Below are 21111 nucleotides of genomic sequence, written 5' to 3'. Positions count from 1 at the left end.
AGGTTTTTTCTATAAGAGATATTTGTTTACAATTCTGACACCACTATACCTGTGTAACATATTTAAATGATTATGTAAATGGATAGTTGATGGTGGCAGACAGATTTATTGTAATTGGAGCTGGAGTTTTCAGAGAAGCAGTGGTCTGCTTACATGAAGGAGTTAATATTTTCTGTTTTCTTGTTATGAGTGTTGCTACATTTATTTATTTATTTAATCATGTTATTTATCCCTGAGATCATATTACTAAATAGAATCTTTTGGAAAATTTCAACTAATTCTTAGGGTTTCTGTCTTTGCCAGCAAATTTTAATTTTAAATAATTGGAGTAATAGTTAAAACTTCCCATAAACATATTAAAACATTTAGATTCAGAGACTTGGTAGTAGCGAGTTCACAGTCAAAACGCATAGTCCTGAAGGACTGATGGTGTGTAAAGCCTGACCAAAGAGGATAAACTATGTGTATAATAATCACCCTGTTTTTCTCCATATCTTTTGAAATTGATTTGGTGATCTGAGATTTGATATATTTCATTAAACCAACTATGTGCTTTAAAGCGAATAATTTGCAAACTCCACAAAGTTTTCTGGTATCATTGGTGTATTTATTTGTGTAATTTAGAAATTAGCATTTCACATTTGGGTAATTTTGGATGACTTTCTAAAGGCCTTATATTGTTCATAGCCTGCTGAATTTTGAAAATATGATGAAGTTGAAGCATTTTAATAGTTTCTGTTTCCCTTGTGTGTTTTACATGTCTATTTTCAAGGAATTGAATGAGACTTTCCCTAATACACAATGCATATTTACTTCACTGATGATGAAGAATAGGTTTGACCTTCCTTGCTCTTTAAGTAGGATATGTATGACCAGCTATCTTTATGAAGTAATTTTATTTTCTTATCAAATTTTCTGCTCCACAATATATTTAATGACTACCAAATACCTGCTTTGCATTCTCACTTGAACTTTGTTTATAACTCTCTATGTCATCTCATATTTTGCCTTATATTCAATTTCTTTCACATTTGACTGATTTTATGTTTTCCACTGAATTTTTGAAACATAGGAATAGTTACTATTTTTCTTCATTATTGTATTACCTGGCATGACTAATACAGCGATTTAATGTAATTATTAAAATTTGTGTGTGGTGAGTAAGATTATGAAGACATTAATATTCCCAGGTTTTTCTGAAGATAAATGCATAATACACTACGATTAAGTTACTACTAAATTAAAAATATTGGTTCTAAATCTTCTGGCACTGACTTTGGGCAAGACAGCAAATCAGGCAATTAAAAAAATAGGGGTTGATGTATATAATCTTCAAGTTTCTTTCACAAATTTGAATGTATATGATTTTCAAACATCCCCTCAAAGATGTATGTTCTGTATTCTACTGAAGCCCAAAGATATGCAAGAAAAAAAGGAAAATACTTTGAAATTGTTTACTACAAGCTCTCCACTCAATAATTGAGCAGTAGGGAATATATTGCTTGCTTTTCAAATTAATTTCAGTTTTTATTGATATGTAAGAGATGTACATATTTTGAGGGTATATGTGATAATTTAATACTTTCCTATAATTTGTAAAGATCAGATCAGCATAATTGGGATATTCATTATCTTAAATATTTGTCTTTAAGCTAGAAACATTCAAGTTACTCTCTTCTAGCTTTATGAAACATACAATAAATAAATTATACTAAACTATAGTAACCCTACTGATCTATTGAACACTGGGTCTTATTTTTTCTATCAAACAGTAGAATATATTGTTTTTGTGATTATCATATTTGTCTTTCTCACAAGTATAAGATTCAGTATTACTAGTGGTATATAATTTAAAGGATTTGTTCCCACTCTGTGTCATGAACAAAAACCTTTGCATATTCCTAAGACTTCCTGCCCTCTGTATAATTATGGGAAATTATTTCAAGTGTGTCCTTTGGCCTTGATCATGATCTTGGTATCTTTTTATTATCTTTTATTATATATATGTATATTATATATAATATATAAAATTATAAAATATATGGCATGTATGTGTGTGTGTATAATTTTTTTAAAGTGGTGCTTCCATAGCCTGTTTTACCTGCGAAAGGAATATCTTTTTAGTGATGCAGTTCAAGTGATCTATTAAATTGTGTTTACCTACCTCATAAATGACTTAACATTAATTAGAAAATACATTTAAGTGGTTTAATAATTTTTAAAAATAATACATGCTGGGATAATATTTTATTGTTTATAAATACCACTTTCTTGAATCAAAGATGTCAGTTCTAATGGGATTAGCATTACATTTTCCCAAGTCATTTATAAGTACTCTATTTTCATGGAAATTAGTAATCATTCATGAATAGATAACTGCTCTGGAGCTCTAATCTTTTGGGTTTGACTATTAAGGATAAATAAGAAGTTTATTTACTTTAGAAGAGCCTAACATAGTTTGCTAATCATATTGCACTTTTTAAATGTCAGGGTTCACATCTTTAAAGAAACAAGATACCTCACATGCTTTTATGCCATAAGCTGCTTGTGAGGTTTCTATAGTTGGATCTATTAATGGGATCTTTTAAGTATTAATAATTCAGCTTGCTTGAATTTGTGTTTATGCTCTTTAGTCTATGCTATGATGTGTAACATGAAATACTGCTAATTTATAGTATATTATCAAAGATTATCTTGAGTGAAACTAATGAAAAACTTTTATATAACTATTTTTGCTTGGTATAATTACATAGACTTTACACATTAATAATAAAATTTATATTTAGGAAATAACTAATTTTTTAATTTCTATATTGAAATTTGTAATATTAATAGGAATTCCAAGATTTATCATTGATTTTTTATTTTGTAATATATTCACAAATACTTTTCTCAATAATTTTTGAAACTGATCTTCTGTTGACAGCATCTTTTAAAAATATTTATTATGTGCTTTTTGAAATTTTAAATTATAATAAAATATGTGTAATATAAAATTTACTATCTTAACAGTTGTTAAGTGTACCCTTCAGTAGTGTCAAATACATTCACATTGTTATGCAACCAATCACCAGAACTCTTTTTTTTCCTTTTCTTTTTTTTTTGAGACGGAATTTCACTCTTGTTGCCCAGGCTGGAGTGCAATGGCGCGATCTCGGCTCACTGCAACGTCCACCTCCCGGATTCAAGCAATTCTCCTGCCTCAGCCTCCTGAGTAGCTGGGATTACAGGCATGTGCCACCATGCCCGGCTAATTTTTTTTTTTTTTTTTTTTTCTGTTTTTAGTAGAGATGTGGTTTCTCCATGTTGGTCACGCTGGTCTTGAACTCCCGACCTCAGGTGATCCGCCCTCCTAGGCTTCCCAAAGTGCTGGGATTACAGGCATGAGCCACTGCGCCCGGCCTTTTTTTTTTTTTTTTTTTTTTGAGAGGGAGTCTCACTCTATTGCCTAGACTGGAGTGCAGTGGCACAGTCTCTGCTCACTGCAGCCTCCGCCTCCTGGGTTCAAGAGATTCTCCTGCCTCAGCCTCCCAAGGAGTGGGACTTCAGGCACACACCAGCACGCCCAGCTAATTTTTTTTTTTTTTTTTTTTTTTTTTTGAGTAGAGAGAGACAGGGCTTCACTATGTTGGTCAGTCTGGACTCGAACTCCTGACCTCAAGTGATCCATCTGCCTTGGCCTCCCAAAGTGCTGGAATTACAGATGGGAGCCACTGAGCCCAGCCAGAACTCTTCATCTTGCAATACTGATTTTCTCTCTCTCTCTCTCTCTCTCTATATATATATACATATGAAATTCTTTGTGTTTATACATATGTTATATACGTACAAATGTGAACATATATATTTTGTATTTTTTGTGGTTACATGAAAGGTGTATCTATGAGGTACATATAAACACACATATACAGAGAGGAATAGACAGAGATGAGAAGGAGGGATATATTCTTTTTATTTTATTTATTATATATATTTTATTATACTTTAAGTTCTAGGGTACATGTGCAAAATGTGCAGGTTTGTTACATATGTATACATGTGCCATGTTGGTTTGCTGCACCCATTAACTCATCATTTACATTAGGTATTTTTCCTAATGCTATCCCTCCCCCCTCCCCTGTCCCCCTAACCCAGGACAGACCCCAGTGTGTGATGTTCCCTGCCCTGTGTCCAGGTGTTCTCATTGTTCAATTCCCACCTATGAGTGAGAACATACAGTGTTTGGTTTTCTGTCCTTGTGATAGTTTGTTCAGAATGATGGTTTCCAGCTTCATCTATGTCCCTACAAAGGACATGAACTCAAGGGAGGGATATATTCCTAACAGTGTTGATGCCGGTGAAATGTATGCCTTTTATTCTTCTCTTTAACCTTTGTTTTTGGATTACTCTGTAATAATATATAATCCTTTTTGTTAAAAGAAACAATAAACTTATTTTCTGTGTTTAGACATCTGCATTCGTAACCCAAAGAACTCACTTTTTAAGGTCATTATTTTTAGATGAAAGGATAATAAAAAATAACAGCAGATATCTCGTTAAAAAAAAAAAACACATTTTACAGAGCATTTACTATGTCATACAGAATAACAGCATGTATGTTCAGTGCTTTGATTTTAACAATAATTTGCCTTACACTTAAGAAAATACTTAGAATTTTTTACCTCTTCATTTTCTTTCAGCAAAGATTAGTAATGATTTAATATTTACTTTTGGACATAATTTTTTATTTTAGTAAAATATACATAAAAATTATCATTTTAATCATTTTAAGTGTACACTTCAGTGGTATTAAGTATGATTGCCCAATATTGTTGGACAATCATCACCACCATTCATCTTTAGAACTGTTTTTCAGCTTTCCAACTGAAACTTCATACCCATTAAACAATAACGCATTCTTTCCTCTGTAAATCCATGGAAACCACCACTCTACTTTCTCTATAAATAAGATTATCTTAGGTCCCTCATTTAAGCATCATTATGCCATATATGTCTTTTTTTTAATTATTATTGTACTTAAAGTTTTACGGTACATGTGCACAATGTGCAGGTTAGTTTCATATGTATACATGTGACATGCTGGTGCGCTGCACCCACTAACTCGTCATCTAGTATTAGGTATATCTCCCAATGCTATCCCTCCCCGCTTCCCCTACCCCACAACAGTCCCCAGAGTGTGATGTTCCCCTTCCTGTGTCCATGTGTTCTCATTATTCAATTCCCATCTAAGAGTGAGAACATGCGGTGTTTGGTTTTTTGTTCTTGGGATAGTTTACTGAGAATGATGATTTCCAATTTCATCCTTGTCCCTACAAACGACATGAACTCATCATTTTTTATGGCTGCATAGTATTCCATGGTGTATATGTGCCACATTTTCTTAATCCAGTCTATCATTGTTGGACATTTGGGTTGGTTCCAAGTCTTTGCTATTGTGAATAGTGCCGCAATAAACATACGTGTGCATGTGTCTTTATAGCAGCATGATTTATGGTCCTTTGGGTATATACCCAATAATGGGATGGCTGGGTCAAACAGTATTTCTAGTTCTAGATCTCTGAGGAATCGCCACACTGACTTCCACAATGGTTGAACTAGTTTACAGTCCCACCAACAGTGGAAAAGTGTTCCTATTTCTCCACATCCTCTCCAGCACCTGTTGTTTCCAGACTTTTTAATGATTGCCATTCTAACTGGTGTGAGACAATATCTCATTGTGGTTTTGATTTGCATTTCTCTGATGGCCAGTGATGGTGAACATTTTTTCATGTGTTCTTTGGCTGCATAAATGTCTTCTTTTGAGAAGTGTCTGTTCATGTCCTTCGCCCACTTTTTGATGGGGTTGTTTGTTTTTTTCTTGTAAATTTGTTTGAGTTCATTGTAGATTCTGGATATTAGCCCTTTGTCAGATGAGTAGGTTGCAAAAATTTTCTCCCATTTTGTAGGTTGCCTGTTCACTCTGATGGTAGTTTCTTTTGCTGTGCAGAAGTTCTTTAGTTTAATTAGATCCCATTTGTCAATTTTGGCTTTTGTTGCCATTGCTTTTGGTGTTTTAGACATGAAGTCCTTGCCCATGCCTATGTCCTCAATGGTAATGCCTAGGTTTTCTTCTAGGGTTTTTATGGTTTTAGGTCTAACATTTAAGTCTTTAATCCATCTTCAATTGATTTTTGTATAAGGTGTGAGGAAGGGATCCAGTTTCAGCTTTCTATATATGGCTAGCCAGTTTTCCCAGCACCATTTATTAAATAGGGAATCCTTTCCCCATTGCTTGTTTCTCTCAGGTTTGTCAAAGATCAGATAGCTGTAGATATGTGGTGTTATTTCTGAGGGCTCTGTTCTGTTCCACTGATCTATATCTCTGTTTTGGTACCAGTACCATGCTGTTTTGGTTACTGTAGCCTTGTAGTATAGTTTGAAATCAGGTAGCGTGATGCCTCCAGCTTTGTTCTTTTGGCTTAGGATTGACTTGGCGATGCGGGCTCTTTTTTGGTTCCATATGAACTTTAAAGTAGTTTTTTCCAATTCTGTGAAGAAAGTCAGTGGTAGCTTGATGGGGATGGCATTGAATCTATAAATTACTTTGGGCAGTATGGCCATTTTCACGATATTGATTCTTCCTACCCATGAGCATGGAATGTTCTTCCATTTGTTTGTATCCTCTTTTATTTCATTGAGCAGTGGTTTGTAGTTCTCCTTGAAGAGTTCCTTCACATCCCTTGTAAGGTAGATTCCTAGCTATTTTATTCTCTTTGAAGCAATTGTGAATGGGAGTTCACTCATGATTTGGCTCTCTGTTTGTCTGTTATTGGTGTATAAGAATGCCTGTGATTTTTTTACACTGATTTTGTATCCTGAGACTTTGCTGAAGTTGCTTATCAGCTTAAGGAGATTTTGGGCTGAGACAATGGGGTTTTCTAGATATAAAATCATGTCGTCTGCAAACAGGGAAAATTTGACTTCCTCTTTTCCTAATTGAATACCCTTTATTTCCTTCTCCTGCCTAATTGCCCTGGCCAGAACTTCCAACACTGTGTTGAATAGGAGTGGTGAGAGAGGGCATCCCTGTCTTGTGCCAGTTTTCAAAGGGAATGCTTCCAGTTTTTGCCCATTCAGTATGATATTGGCTGTGGGTTTGTCATAGATAGCTCTTATTATTTTGAGATACGTCCCATCAATACCTAATTTATTGAGAGTTTTTAGCATGAAGGGTTGTTGAATTTTGTCAAAGGCCTTTTCTGCATCTGTTGAGATAATCATGTCGTTTTTGTCTTTGGTTCTGTTTCTATGCTGGATTCCATTTATTGATTTGCGTATATTGAACCAGCCTTGCATCCCAGGGATGAAGCCCACTTGATCATGGTGGATAAGCTTTTTGATGTGCTGCTGGATTCGGTTTGCCAGTATTTTATTGAGGATTTTTGCATCAATGTTCATCAAGAATATTGGTCTAAAATTCTCTTTTTTGGTTGTGTCTCTGCCCGGCTTTGGTATCAGGATGATGCTGGCCTCATAAAATGAGTTAGAGAGGATTCCCTCTTTTTCTATTGATTGGAATAGTTTCAGAAGGAGTGGTACCAGTTCCTCCTTGTACCTCTGGTAGAATTCGGCTGTGAATCCATCTGGTCCTGGACTCTTTTTGGTTGGTAAGCTATTGATTATTGTCACAATTTCAGATCCTGTTATTGGTCTATTCAGAGATTCAGCTTCTTCCTGGTTTAGTCTTGGGAGAGTGTATGTGTCGAATAATTTATCCATTTCTTCTCGATTTTCTAGTTTATTTGCATAGAGGTGTTTGTAGTATTCTCTGATGGTAGTTTGTATTTCTGTGGGATTGGTGGTGATACCCCCTTTATCATTTTTTATTGCGTCTATTTGATTCTTCTTTTTTTCTTTATTAGTCTTGCTAGCAGTCGATCAATTTTGTTGATCCTTTCAAAAAACCAGCTCTTGGATTCATTAATTTTTTGAAGGGTTTTTTGTGTCTCTATTTCCTTCAGTTCTGCTCTGATTTTAGTTATTTCTTGCCTTCTGCTAGCTTTTGAATATGTTTGCTCTTGCTTTTCTAGTTCTTTTAATTGTGATGTTAGGGTGTCAATTTTGGATCTTTCCTGCTTTCTCTTGTGGGCATTTAGTGCTATAAATTTCCCTCTACACACTGCTTTGAATGTGTCCCAGAGATTCTGGTATGTTGTGTCTTTGTTCTCATTGGTTTCAAAGAACAGCTTTATTTCTGCCTTCATTTCGTTATGTACCCAGTAGTCATTCAGGAGCAGGTTGTTCAGTTTCCATGTAGTTGAGTGGTTTTGAGTTAGTTTTTTAATCCTGAGTTCTAGTTTGATTGCACTGTGGTCTGACAGATAGTTTGTTATAATTTCTGTTCTTTTACATTTGCTGAGGAGAGCTTTACTTCCAAGTATGTGGTCAATTTTGGAATAGGTGTGGTGTGGTGCTGAAAAAAATGTATATTCTGTTGATTTGGGGTGGAGAGTTCTGTAGATGTCTATTAGGTCCGCTTGGCATATTTGTCTTTTTGTGACTGGCCTATTTCACTTAGCATAATGGTCTTCAAGGACAATCTGTGTTGCAGGAAATGTCAGGAATTTTTCTTTTTTAATGTTGAATAACATTCCATTGCACATATATGCCACCATTTGTTATTTGATGGGCATTTGTGTTGCTTGCACCTTTTGGCTATTGTGAATAATCCAGCTATGAAAATGGGTGCACAAATATCTGTTTGATTCTCATTCTGTTGCATTTCTTTCCTTGGGGTATATACCCAAAAGTGGAATTTCTGAATCATATGTTGACTTTATTTTTAATATTTTGAGGAACTGCCATAACATTTTTTCATAGCATGTGTAATATTTAGCATTCCCACCAACACTGCAGAAGGATTCAAAACTCCCCACATTTTTGCCAACACTTGCTATGTTTTGCTAATCTGATTGTACTCATCCTAATACATATGCAGTAACATCTCAATGTGGTTTTGATTTTCATTTCCCTAATAATTAGTAATAGAGAGTATATTTTAATGTGCTTATTAGCCATTTGTGTATCTGTCTGAAGAAATATCCAAAGACCTTTGCCCATTTCTTAATCTGGTTGTTTTGTTTCTGGCGTTGAGTTCATATATTCTGAATATTAACCTCTTATCAGAGACATGACGGCATATGTTTTCTCCTATTCTGAGTTGCCGTTTTTACTGTGTTGATTGTGTCTTTAGATGCAAGGAAGTTTTTAATTTTGATGTAATTCAATATATCTTTTTTTCTTGAATATAATTTTGGTGTCATATCCAAGAAATCATTGTCAAATCAAATTTCAGGAAAAGTGTTTGCTGTTTTCCTCTAAGAGTTTTATAGTTGTAGCTCTTACGTTGCGGTCTTTGATGCACTTTGAGTTAACTTTTATATATGATATGATGTCCAACTTTGTTCTTTTAGATGCAAATATCCAGTACTCCCAATACCATTTTTGAAAAGACTGTGCTTTTTTGGTTGTAGTCTTGGTATTCTTGTTGAAAATCATTTGACCATATACAAATTACCCCTGACTTACAATATTCAGACTTACAATTTTGTGACTCTGTGAAGGTACAAAATCAATATGCATTCAAGAGAAACTGTACTTTGAGTTCCCAACTACTGGTTTTTCAATTTCAGTATAGTGTTCAATAAATTACATGAGATACTAAACACTTTATTATAAAATAGGCTTTGAGTTAGATAATTTTGTTTAACTCTACACTAATGTAAGTGTCCCGAGCATTGCGATTTTGATAAGTGTTCTGAGCATGTTATGGTAGGCTAAGCTACAATGTTCAATAAGTTATGTATATTAAATGCATTTTTGACTTACAGTATTTTCAACTTAACAGTGGATTTATTGAGATGTAACCCCATCATAATTTGAGGAGTATCAGTATGCAAGGGTTTTGGGGGGCTCTCTATTCTATCCTATTGTTTTACATGTCAGTATTTATGCCAGTATCACACAGTTTTGATTGCTGTAGAATTGTATTAATGTTTTAAATGAGGAAGGGTGACATCTCCAACTTTGAATTTGTTTTCCAAGATTGTTTCAGCTATTTGAGATCCCTTAAGAATCTGTATGGATTTTTTTTTTTTATATTTCTGCAAAAAACACCAGTGGTATTTTGACAGTGGTGCATTGAATCTGTGGATTGCTTTGTTTAGTACTAACATCTTAACAACATTAAGTTTTGGAATCCATGTACATGGGTTATCTTTCCATGTATTGTGTCTTTTTAAAATTATTTCGGTAATGTTTTATAGCTTTCAGCATACAAGTCTTTCAACTCCTTGATTAAGTATATTCTTATATTTAATGTACATCTATACTCCTCTTCATGCAATGCTTTCAGTTTACAAAGATGTTCTACATAAACTACCTTTATTAAAACTGTCATAAATATTTCGTATCTTCTAGACTTACATCAGTTTTATTTATGAGCAGGATGCCATGTCGATGTTTGTCTTATTATTTCTTAATTTGTCAACGTTGCAATTCCTCCTCATGTAGTAAAGTCAGTCTCCCCAATAATTTTTAAAGACAATGTTATTAAAAATAAAGAAATGTATACATGATGAAGTGATTTTGTTACAAAGCAAGCCAAATTTTTGTACTGCTACAACTACTATAAAATCACCCCAAGAGTAAATAATTTTCTAAAATTATACATAATGAATAAATAAGTAAATTTTATTTATTATTGCTATTTAAATTGAGTGATAAAATTAATTGTGTTGTACTATTAAGACTTTCAATATTTTAGTTGAAACTGCAATTTGATAAAGTATTTTACAAAAGAACTTGCAGAGATCTGTGAGTTTAGTAATAACAGAACATAAACATATTGTAAAATATATATGTATATTATATATAGACCTATACCACAACTACACAATGAAAATGAAATGCAATCCCTTTTTACAACTTAGGTCTTGCATGAAGTTAATTGAAGATAATATGAAATGGGAATGTACATTAATTGACAAAATTTTTGAAGTGTTTTTCTAAAAGTTAGTAAGATAGTTTTATGATCTTTTGGGGAAAAAATAGTACATAGTTGGAGTAAAGAAAGAAGGAAGCAGAATGAAAACAATGTTCTATAAATTTATCGTAAAATTTAATAATGTGGCTTACTAGTTTTCTTATGAAGTATCAATTTAAAAAGTTATACAGTCATATCTTGCAGATCATTTTAAGGATTTGGAACATTAATCTCCAGGTGATAATGAGTAAATAAACTGTTGTGAGCAAGAGCATGATTATGCATATTTTAGAGAGAGAACTGGCAGCTATGTAAGAATTGATGAAGAAAATGACTCAAAATAGAAAGATGAAATAAAAGATTCTGGCCATCATATAAGTAAGAGATGATGAAAGCTAGAAATAATGAGAGAAATAGTATAACTACTAGGCATCTGGCTTGGCTAACTAGGTATGTGGTGATGCTTTTTAACTGGAGCATGACATAAAAATTGATCTTTCTAAAATTCTCTATTAAGAGCTCTCAATGATTTCCAATTCAAAGATAAAGCCCAATCAAACACTGCATATTCTCACTCATAGGTGGGAATTGAACAATGAGATCACATGGACACAGGAAGGGGAACATCACACTCTGGGGACTGTTGTGGGGTTGGGGGAGAGGGGAGGGATAGCATTGGGAGATACACCTAATGCTAGATGACGAGTTAGTGGGTGCAGCACACCAGCATGGCACATGTATACATATGTAACTAACCTGCACAATGTGCACATGTACCCTAAAACTTAAAGTATAATAAATAAATAAATAAATAAATAAATAAATAAATAAATAAATAAAAATAAAATAAAAATAAAAATACAGCAAGATTGACACTTATACTACACATATTTCCTCTTAATACTATGACAAAAAGATGCAGTTGTGTATTCTATAAAATATTAATTAAAGTATTTGGTGTTGCTACTAAAAAAAAAAAGAAGTGTTTTTAAAATAATGATAAAACCTTTATTAAACACTATTTACCAATAACAGTTTGTTAGATGTGTTTAGTTATTTATTCTGTGTGACCATCCTATGAGGTAGCTGCCATTATTATCCTTATTTTACAACAGAGGAGAGTGAAGTACAAAAAGATTACACAAAATACTGTATTTGATAGAGGGCTGAGCTTTGAAGTAAGACAGTCAAAAGCTATGTTCTATCCAGTGATTTTCAGCTGGAGGCTAGTTTGCCCCCGTAAGGGATAGTGGACCACATATGGAGACATTTTTGATTGTCATGACTAGGGAATTGCTATTGACAAATAATGGATAGAGGTTAAGGATGCTGCTAAACATGCCACAATGTGCAGGATAGCCCTACACAACAAAGGATTGTCTGGCTCAAAATCTTAATAGTGCCAAGGTTGAGAAACCCTGATTTAATCATGCACCATTCTGCCCCACAGGCTTAATAGTTTCCTCTTGAAACCAATGCTTTTGCACAAGCCAGGTGTGTTATTACAAATTACTTACCATTCTCAATCCAGTCAGGTATGTACAGTGCTCCACTCTGCTGGGGTATCACTCTCCGTCTGGCTGCGTTAACTCCTCCCAGAGCCCGCACTTTTACACTGTATCTACCATTGGTGTCATAAGTTGTGAAATACCTTGAGTAGACACCGTCATCCTTAGTAGCATCAGCACCTTGATAAAGAATTAAGGAATTAATAAATATCCTAAAGGTAACGGGGAGGGTATTTGTATATTTCCAACTCATATGTAGGCTATGAATTTTCAAAGCAACAAGAAATTCAGCATTAGCTCCAAGAGACCTTAAGATTTTGGTGTGTTGAGGGTAAGGCTTACTTCTTTTATCACTGTGTGTGGTTTTATGTATACATTCTGTCTTCTTGAATTGTTGACTTTCTTTTTGAAATCTAAGATGGTATCGTTTCTGTGTTACACCCAATGTAGCACAAGGTAACTACTCAATAAGTATCTGTTGAACTAAATTAAACTGCTATATGCAACTGTGGAAGAACAAAAAAAAAAGAAAGTATACAAGACTCATTTTCTCCCCAGACTCTTCTCTTTCCATGTCCTTCATACCTCACTCTGCAACCAAGCCATACTGAGCTGCTTTCACTTATGCAAATGTAATACGTATATTTCCCTTGGGATTTTGTTCCCACTGCCTAGAAATATTTCTCATCCTTTTAACTAAGGCTTACTTGGTCTATTTTAAAAAGTTACTTCCTACAAAAACAATTTTTTATGCTCCAAGAATAGTTTACCTATCACTCTAATGTAATTGCATGTGGTCCTGAATTCACCAGTGGGTAATCATCGTTGCAATATAGTGTTAGTAAAATTGCTAGATTCTAGGTGGAGATAGACATCTGAGATTCAAAAAAAAAAAAAAAAACAACTCATTACTGCTGTAGTTACTTATTATGTTAATTGAGGTACTCAATGCACGTTAGTGCAATGCAGTTAGATATTCAATCAACTGTCAATTATTAAATAGACTTTTATCTTTTTACATTTTTGTTTTTAATATCATAGGCACTGAACACCATGGACATTTTAGAAATAGCATTTGAGGCCAATAAATAGTTTTGCTTGCTTGCTTCTTTTCTTTCTTTAATGGTCTTTTAAAATATGCTGGATAATTTTAGTTTCCAACTGAAATACTGAAGCTGCTTCTTTCCAATCTCCTTGTGTTTATTCAGAAATAGCTACAGTGATGCTACTTCTCAAGAGGTAGAAGGGTTGGAGGCATCTTGCTGTGGCGTTTCATTTTGTTTCTCCATTTTCTTTCCCTCTGTATGTACCTCCTTGAGTGAAGTGGTCAGCTACAGTTATAGGGTGGGTAGAGAAAAAAGGGAAATTCTTGTTTACTTTTTTGTTGACTGTCAGGTGATTATATTGTTTTTGTTTCTCTCACAGTGTGGAAACCCCATTTTTGTCATGGAAGCAACAATTTGCTTAAATGTCAAATAGACATAGGGCATTACAGATCATCATGTTGAAAGCTATGGCAAGCATGAGATTGTTTTTAAAGCCAGCAGGGATTTTTTAATGTACATATTCTCATGGACTATGATGCTTTTAAGTGTGCTTTTTGATTATGTGAAAATCGTTTTGTGTAACAAATACAAGTGAAGAAGTAGAATAAAACATTTTGATAAACTTTCAGTGTTTGTGTATTGCCAATACATCTATTATAGTGTATTTGTGTTATATCTCAAATCCAGAATATTATGAAAATGCTAAAAGAATTTTCTAACTATCATATCACAACATGTCACTGAAATGACATCAACAGAACTCAAAATGGCTCACTTTTATTTAGAAGAGAAATGATTTATGAACCTTAGTTTTATTTGGAACATCATATTTTCTTGAAGAGGATATTCAAAGAGTTAATATTCACTTCTGTGGTCACATATTATGATTAGAAATTCTTCTTTTCTATTTCTATATAACTTCTGCATTTTGACTGACATCTAAAAATAACTCTTCTCTGTGAATCTGCATTAAAATAAGTGATTGTTAATAAAAATGCAAGAATTCATATTGAGGTACTGCAACTTAAAATCTTCTGCATAATATAAAATACAATAAACTGTCTTTTGGATCCAAAGAGAAAATTTCCTATACATAGATGATTAATAAACTGAAAAAAAGAGATATGATTTAATTTGTAAAGAGAAAACTTCAAATATTTCTGTCAGATAGAACTGTATATAGCCTGATAGTGTGGATTCTAGACTAGTTTGAAAGAAAGCAATAGTGAAAATGAATTTCATGCCAGCAGACACTTTAAAAACTAGATTTAGCAGCAGTCACATTAGCTTAGATAATGGGAGAATTTTTCTTCATTGAAAATGCTCTCTGTCGCTTAAGAAGAACTTACTGAGGCAGCCTGCCATCTAGCTTTTTCACAGAAAAACAGGCTTGCAGACTGCAGATGAGAGAGTCTGGAGCAGAGACAATTTTAACTTAGCCATTCCTAATTTATCTCAAGCGTTTTCAATTCATCTTCACTGCTCTATGCACACAGGAACACCAGATTGCCATCCCTGGGGAACAGAATGCAACCCGGGATCTAGAGAGCTGTCACATTCCAAGAAATATTTAAATTGTGCTGATTTTCTTCTGAAGAACTGAGCCCAGGGAATGAAACTCTCCATCAAGTCATGGCTTTGCGGGCAATAGATCAGAGGATATTGCCAGTTTTCTAATGGATTATTGTTATCGGGCAGGTTTTCTCTGAAGGTACGTAGTTATTTTCTCAATTCATTACCCTCTCTTCTTTATCAGGTAATAATCTAATGAGCTAGGGATCCAAACCTGTAAAAAGAGAAAGATGTTAAGTAGTCTGTATTGACTGAAGAATGACACTTTATTGCTGCATGTTTATAGGTGAAATAATCTGCTCCCTTTACTAAAGATTAGTAGAATATAGTTTGAATTGCATTGTCAGCAAAAACAGAAAAAATCACAACAAAACCGTGCTGCAGGCTGCATTATCATAAGTTCATATTAATTCTCTTGAGGATTTTCCTTTTGTAGCTGCAATATATAATGAAGAAAAATATGTACTTTGGAAACTCACCCATATGTATTTTTGAATCTTTTAAAACAATCATAGTATTTTATTTATATTTTCCAAAATACAAACTTTGTCTCAAATGCTTGTATTTATTTTGGTATCATGGATGCATATGATACATAAATATTTGAATGATGAAAGTATTTAAAGAAACTTCAGTAGAAGTCTTTTTGATAATATTATGTAGATATAATTGTTTGCCTTACAGATATCTATTTTTGAGTTTGAAAGGATTTTACTAAAATTGATTGCTACAGTTTCAGTTAATTATTCTACAAAATTATTATTTAACTTTGTTCTGTTAGTGAAAACCTCAATGCCTTTCATAGAAGTACAAGAACTGTTTAGCAAAGCAAAATGCTAAAAGCTAAAAAACTTCTGAATATCAACAGAAGCAATAAAATGGGAGAAAGCCTTATTCGAAACTGAAATTTATCCCATTATACTTATGATATCTTAGAACAGCAAAGGTGACTTCGTGTCTGTTTCTGAAAAGTTAAAGGTGTGTGTGTGTATATTCTGTATCAGAGAGAGAATGGGAGTGTAGAATAGAGAAGAAGTAATCACAGTGAGCTTATGAACATGTAGTATTAGGGCTTTTGAGCTTTTTTAAATGTTTTATTATTGTGTGAATAGGCTCAATGAAATCTATCATATTGTTGCTGTTTTTCTGTGTTAAGAATGACTATAAAAATGGTTAGAATAGCAGGTATATTTGACCTGGAGCATGGTGTACCTGCTGCTGTATTTGGATTGGAACACAGAGTTTGTGTTCCCTTCAGTGGGTTAATAACAGGCTCAAGAGAGGAAGTGGTGGCTGAGCTTCACAAGAGCACTTGTTAAGTGTATTCTAATTTCTTTGGAGCATTTGAAAGACTATTAAAATAAAGGAAAGAGGGAAGGATTGAGTCACCCAAATCGTAACTTTAAGTGCATTTTCTCTTTTCCTCACAGGGATTGTAAAAGGCAAAAAAAAAATGGAAAAGAGAAAAGAGTATAGAGTCCTCAAAGAGACTTTTAAGTACTTCTTTTTTCATGAACTTTACAGGAATTGAGGAACGGGGCCTTAAATTAAAGTTTCCCTACGGATTCCTCCATTTGGCAAGCTTTCTCTCCTTTGTGGAACCTTTTCCCTCCACTCACTTTAAAGCATAAAAAAAGTGAGATTGCTCCCAGTCTGGTTTCTCCCCCAATAACTCACAGCTCTAATTTAAATCTACAGAAGTGCACTCTCTGAAACTACATACACTCCTGAATGTCTTAGAGTTTTACAATTCGATGGCTTATGACTTTCAGAGGATACAGTGATTTAACATCCTCTCTCTCTCTTTTCTATTTTTAAAAATTACAACTGACTCTTCTGAAAATCTCAAACAATGTGCTAAAGGAGGCACAAGTAGGAAAAAAAGAAAGCATTTCAGGGAACATATTTCATGTTCTTCCAAAATCATACCAATGATGATACCAATGGATAATGAAATAGAGTCACTTCATGTTTGGGTATGGAGGAGCTAGAATAGAAGTTTAGCAGTATATTCTTTAATTTGCCTTTTGAATGTTAGATGAATATAACAAATATGAAAATCAGGAGGGGCAGCTCCAATTGTCAAAGTGCAATAACAATTTTATATATCTGACCTCTTATTAACATTCTCTACCACAATCATGTTAGTGTCTCTTGCCTCCCCATAGGATTCATTCACCTACCCAGCCATTGAAATCTGCTCAACTTCCAGGTTTAGTACTAAAACTTACTTTGCCTCATCTTATGGTGAGTTTATTACAAAATATATTACCATAATTTCATTTTATTAGTTGCCGTTAAATAACATTTATTGAGTGCCCATGATATGTTTGTTGCTTCCAAGCAACATGTAGGACAAAAAAAATGTAATGGTATTCTCTCCTAAATCAGCCAGTTTATTAATATTTCAGGACCTCTAATTGTTACACACAGAGGGAGGAAATGAAGCCTGACTCTTTAGTTGCTTCTTATGTGCGTTATAGGCATGAAACATCCTATAGTCAGTCAATGACTTGCATTTATCTTTACAGAGGATTCCAGACTGATCATCAAGTTGTTTTCAAATTCTCCTTTAACTATATTTCACATGTCAAAGTGTTATAGTAGACAGAAAATAGGATTGGTGATAAGACAAACTAAGTTTAAATCTGTTAAGCTAGTTTGTTTAATTGATCTCTATACACCTCTGTCTCATTATATGTATAATGGCACTAGTGGTATCTACATTTTAGATTCTTGTGGGGAGTGGGATCACATGAATTAAATAACAAATATGTAGTTTGTGCACCGCATATGCTCAATAAATGGTACATATTTTTGCATATATTTTTTCACATATTTTCCCATAAGGATGTTCCAGTTGAAATTAATTTGACTCTTTAATGATGTTTGTGTGTGTGTTTGTGTGTGTGTGTGGAGGGGGGTTTTGGCTGTGTACATGTATATTATCACATGTCTATTTAGCAGTTTCAGTAATAAAAATAATGCATCGAGCATGTGAGTACTGTTTGCAATTAAAGAACCTGTGGATACTTACGCATAGATAAAATTGAAAAGTGACTAGTTTGGGAAATCACTTGGCATATTCTATACGGTTATCTAATAGCTAAATTATCAACCATAATTTGCCAGAGAAAGCAGAGAGAACTATTCCTCATTTCCCACTTTTACATTTTCCCAAAGGATATGGAAATAGAAGACAAGACAATAAATCCTCTTGCTAATTATACCGTGCCCTTTGCCCTTTTTATTTGCATTTTATTTTGCCACGTGGCTTATCTAGTGATATGACCTTAAATTCTAACTGCACAGAGTAGTTCAAGCATACCAATCCATCCCTCAAGGAACAAAGCAAATATATGAAGACCTTTATTAAAATAAAAGACAGCTTCTGCTTTGAAAAAATGCTAAACATTTTTTAATGAGAGTAAAACTGTCAAATGTGAATGTTAAATTCAGCCAGATGTTGACCTTAACTGTGAATTTAAATCTTTACAAAAATAGTATCTATGCTAGAAACTGTTTTTATTGGGTCTTAAGACTACTGAAAAATTCTACATCTGAATTCCTCAGATGCATCTCATATTAAGTTAAAAATATACAGAAAAACTCCTTAAGATTCTGAGTTATGTGGGGAGATAAATTCAACATAACACATGTCTGTCTTTACTTTTTGTATTGATATTTGGAAACACATTGATATTTGGAAAATTTTGGAAACAAAATTTTGTACATGTTTCCAAATATTAACACAAAAAGTAAAGGCAGACATGTGTTATGTTGAATTTATCTCTGTACAAAAGGGAGCCACCAAATAATTGTTTTGAAGGTGCTTTACAGGAAAGTATCTAGCATATTCTAGCTAGGTCAAAATGTGGACACAAAAGCAAGTACCTGCTGATGAACCATTTGAGTTTGTTTTTGTTTTCTTTAGAGTCAGTGTCTGTTGACAGTGCCAACCTAGTCTTAAACCTACAACCCGCCTACACACCAATAAGGAGACATGTTAGGCATCTGACTTCATTTATAAAAAGATTATTGAAGTTCTTGTATTATTTTTGGATATTTTGACCCAATGCTTAAGGAGATTAAAGCCTATGTTATAATTTCAGCTGTGTTTCCTAATCTGTAAAGGTGTGTGTGTGTGTGTGTGTGTGTGTGTGTGTGTGGTGGTTGGGGGAAGTAGACAGTAGGTAATCATCATATTCATTTGGTGATATGGATCAAATGACAAAATGTCACAAAATACTATTATATGGCCTTGTAAAGCAGTAAAAAATATTAATGGTTATTGTTGTTTCTATCATAACATCACCACATCCAGGTCCACCCTGATGTTGAGTTTGCTGTTATTTACTTTGATTTTCAGACTTCCTTTGTGGTCACAGGTTTGTGCTCACCTACTTTCTTCTTCTGTCCATGGCTAACTCCAGGCAAATATTTCCATAATATTAAACCCTGCCCCTTTGACCCAAAGTTAGAATTAAATAGTTTGGCTTGGCCACTAATTCCTTGAGGCATTTTTCCCTCAGCAAATTATCTATCTACCTATCTATCTATGGACCTACATCTATATCTATATCTATATCTATCTATCTCTATCTATAGATAGATCTATAAGTATATAGACAGATAGAGATAGATATATTTAAATTTTAAGATTTGGAAGCAACCTAGGTATCCATCGTTGAATGAATGAATAAAGAAAATCTGGTATATATACACAATGAAATACTATTCAGCATTAAAAAAGAAAGAAATTTGGTCATTTATGACAATATGGATGAACCTGGAGGACATTATGCTAAGTAAAATAAGCCAAACAAATTGGTAATGGGAAAGCAAACCTCTAAATTGAGTGATTCTCTCAATTTATATATAATGTCAAACAAATAGTAAAGGAGGCACTAGGAAACTACTGGTTCCCTTGTCAGGTGTACCCTTCTCAGGCTTCCAGAACACAGGCTGCTAACTACTTTTTGTAAAAACAAACAAAACAAACAAAAAAACAGACAGAAAATGTGGTTTGAATTGCATCCCCCTAAATTTCATATACCGAAGACTTAACCTCCAGTATCTCAGAATGTGACTATATTTGTAGATGGGTTTATTAATGAGGGAATTAAATTGAAATGAAGTCATTGGAGTAGGCCCTCATCCAATAGGACTGGTATCCTAAGAAGAGGGAATTTGGACACAGACTTACACAGAGGAAAGACTGTGTGAAGACACAGGGAGAAGATGGACATCTACAAGCCAAGAAGTGAGGCCTCAGAAGCATACAACCCTGCTGACACCTTGATTTCAGACTTGGAACCTTTCAATTGTAAGAAAATAAACTTCTGTTATTTAAGCCACCTAGTCTGTAGTACATTGTTATGGCCGTCCTAGCAAAGTAATACAATAAATGTTTTGACTTTGTAGGCCACATAAGATTCTGTTGCATATTATTCTGTGTTCTCTTTCTCCTCCCTCTCTTTCACTCTTAAAAATTTAAAAATTATTCTTAGGCCAAATTTGGCCAAGGAACATAATTTATCCTCTCCTAGGATATCCAAGGACTTTCAAAGCCTTTCAAAGTTTGATCAAATTTCCTACTTTGGTAAGGTGTTTCCTAAATTTTCTAAACTTCCATTTTATGGCACAAGATAGTCTAATATACACATGGCAGGAATTATTTTTAGCCTAAAAAATGTAACTAGACCAATTTCTTCTACCAATGTACATCCGACAATCTCAATTTGATGTAAATGTCTACCTCAGTATTTTAAGTTCACTGTTAATGGACACTTAAAAGCTTCAGTGTTAAAACGATATATGAAAAAAACATCATAACATATTTTTATGTTGAATACATTCTGTGGAGTAAATACTATTACTAAACATGTGTTTTCTCATGTTCATTCTACTAGCAACCTTCCAGAGTACTTGCTATTATAATCATTTTACTAATGTGGAAATC

The 21111-nt window shown here is 33.7% G+C and overlaps 1 protein-coding gene across 4 annotated transcripts in view; it reads left to right on the top strand.

Moving 5' to 3' along the window:
• MGAT4C (MGAT4 family member C) overlaps positions 1 to 21111 on the top strand; it is a 1374466-nt gene that overhangs the window by 474313 nt on the left and 879042 nt on the right. For 2 of the 4 annotated variants that reach the window (XM_063694191.1, XM_055358910.2), the window contains one exon: positions 15074 to 15288. The exons of 1 other annotated variant lie outside the window; for it this stretch is intronic. The gene's annotated coding sequence lies outside the window, so the exon portion shown is untranslated. Of the gene's footprint in view, positions 1 to 14784; positions 15289 to 21111 lie in introns of those variants that run through there. One more of the 4 variants, XM_063694190.1, reaches the window with a different exon arrangement.

Source organism: Gorilla gorilla, chromosome 10, assembly GCF_029281585.2.
Source record: "Gorilla gorilla gorilla isolate KB3781 chromosome 10, NHGRI_mGorGor1-v2.1_pri, whole genome shotgun sequence".
Classification (NCBI taxonomy): domain Eukaryota; kingdom Metazoa; phylum Chordata; class Mammalia; order Primates; family Hominidae; genus Gorilla; species Gorilla gorilla.
This window is presented reverse-complemented; position numbering and strand designations above follow the sequence as displayed.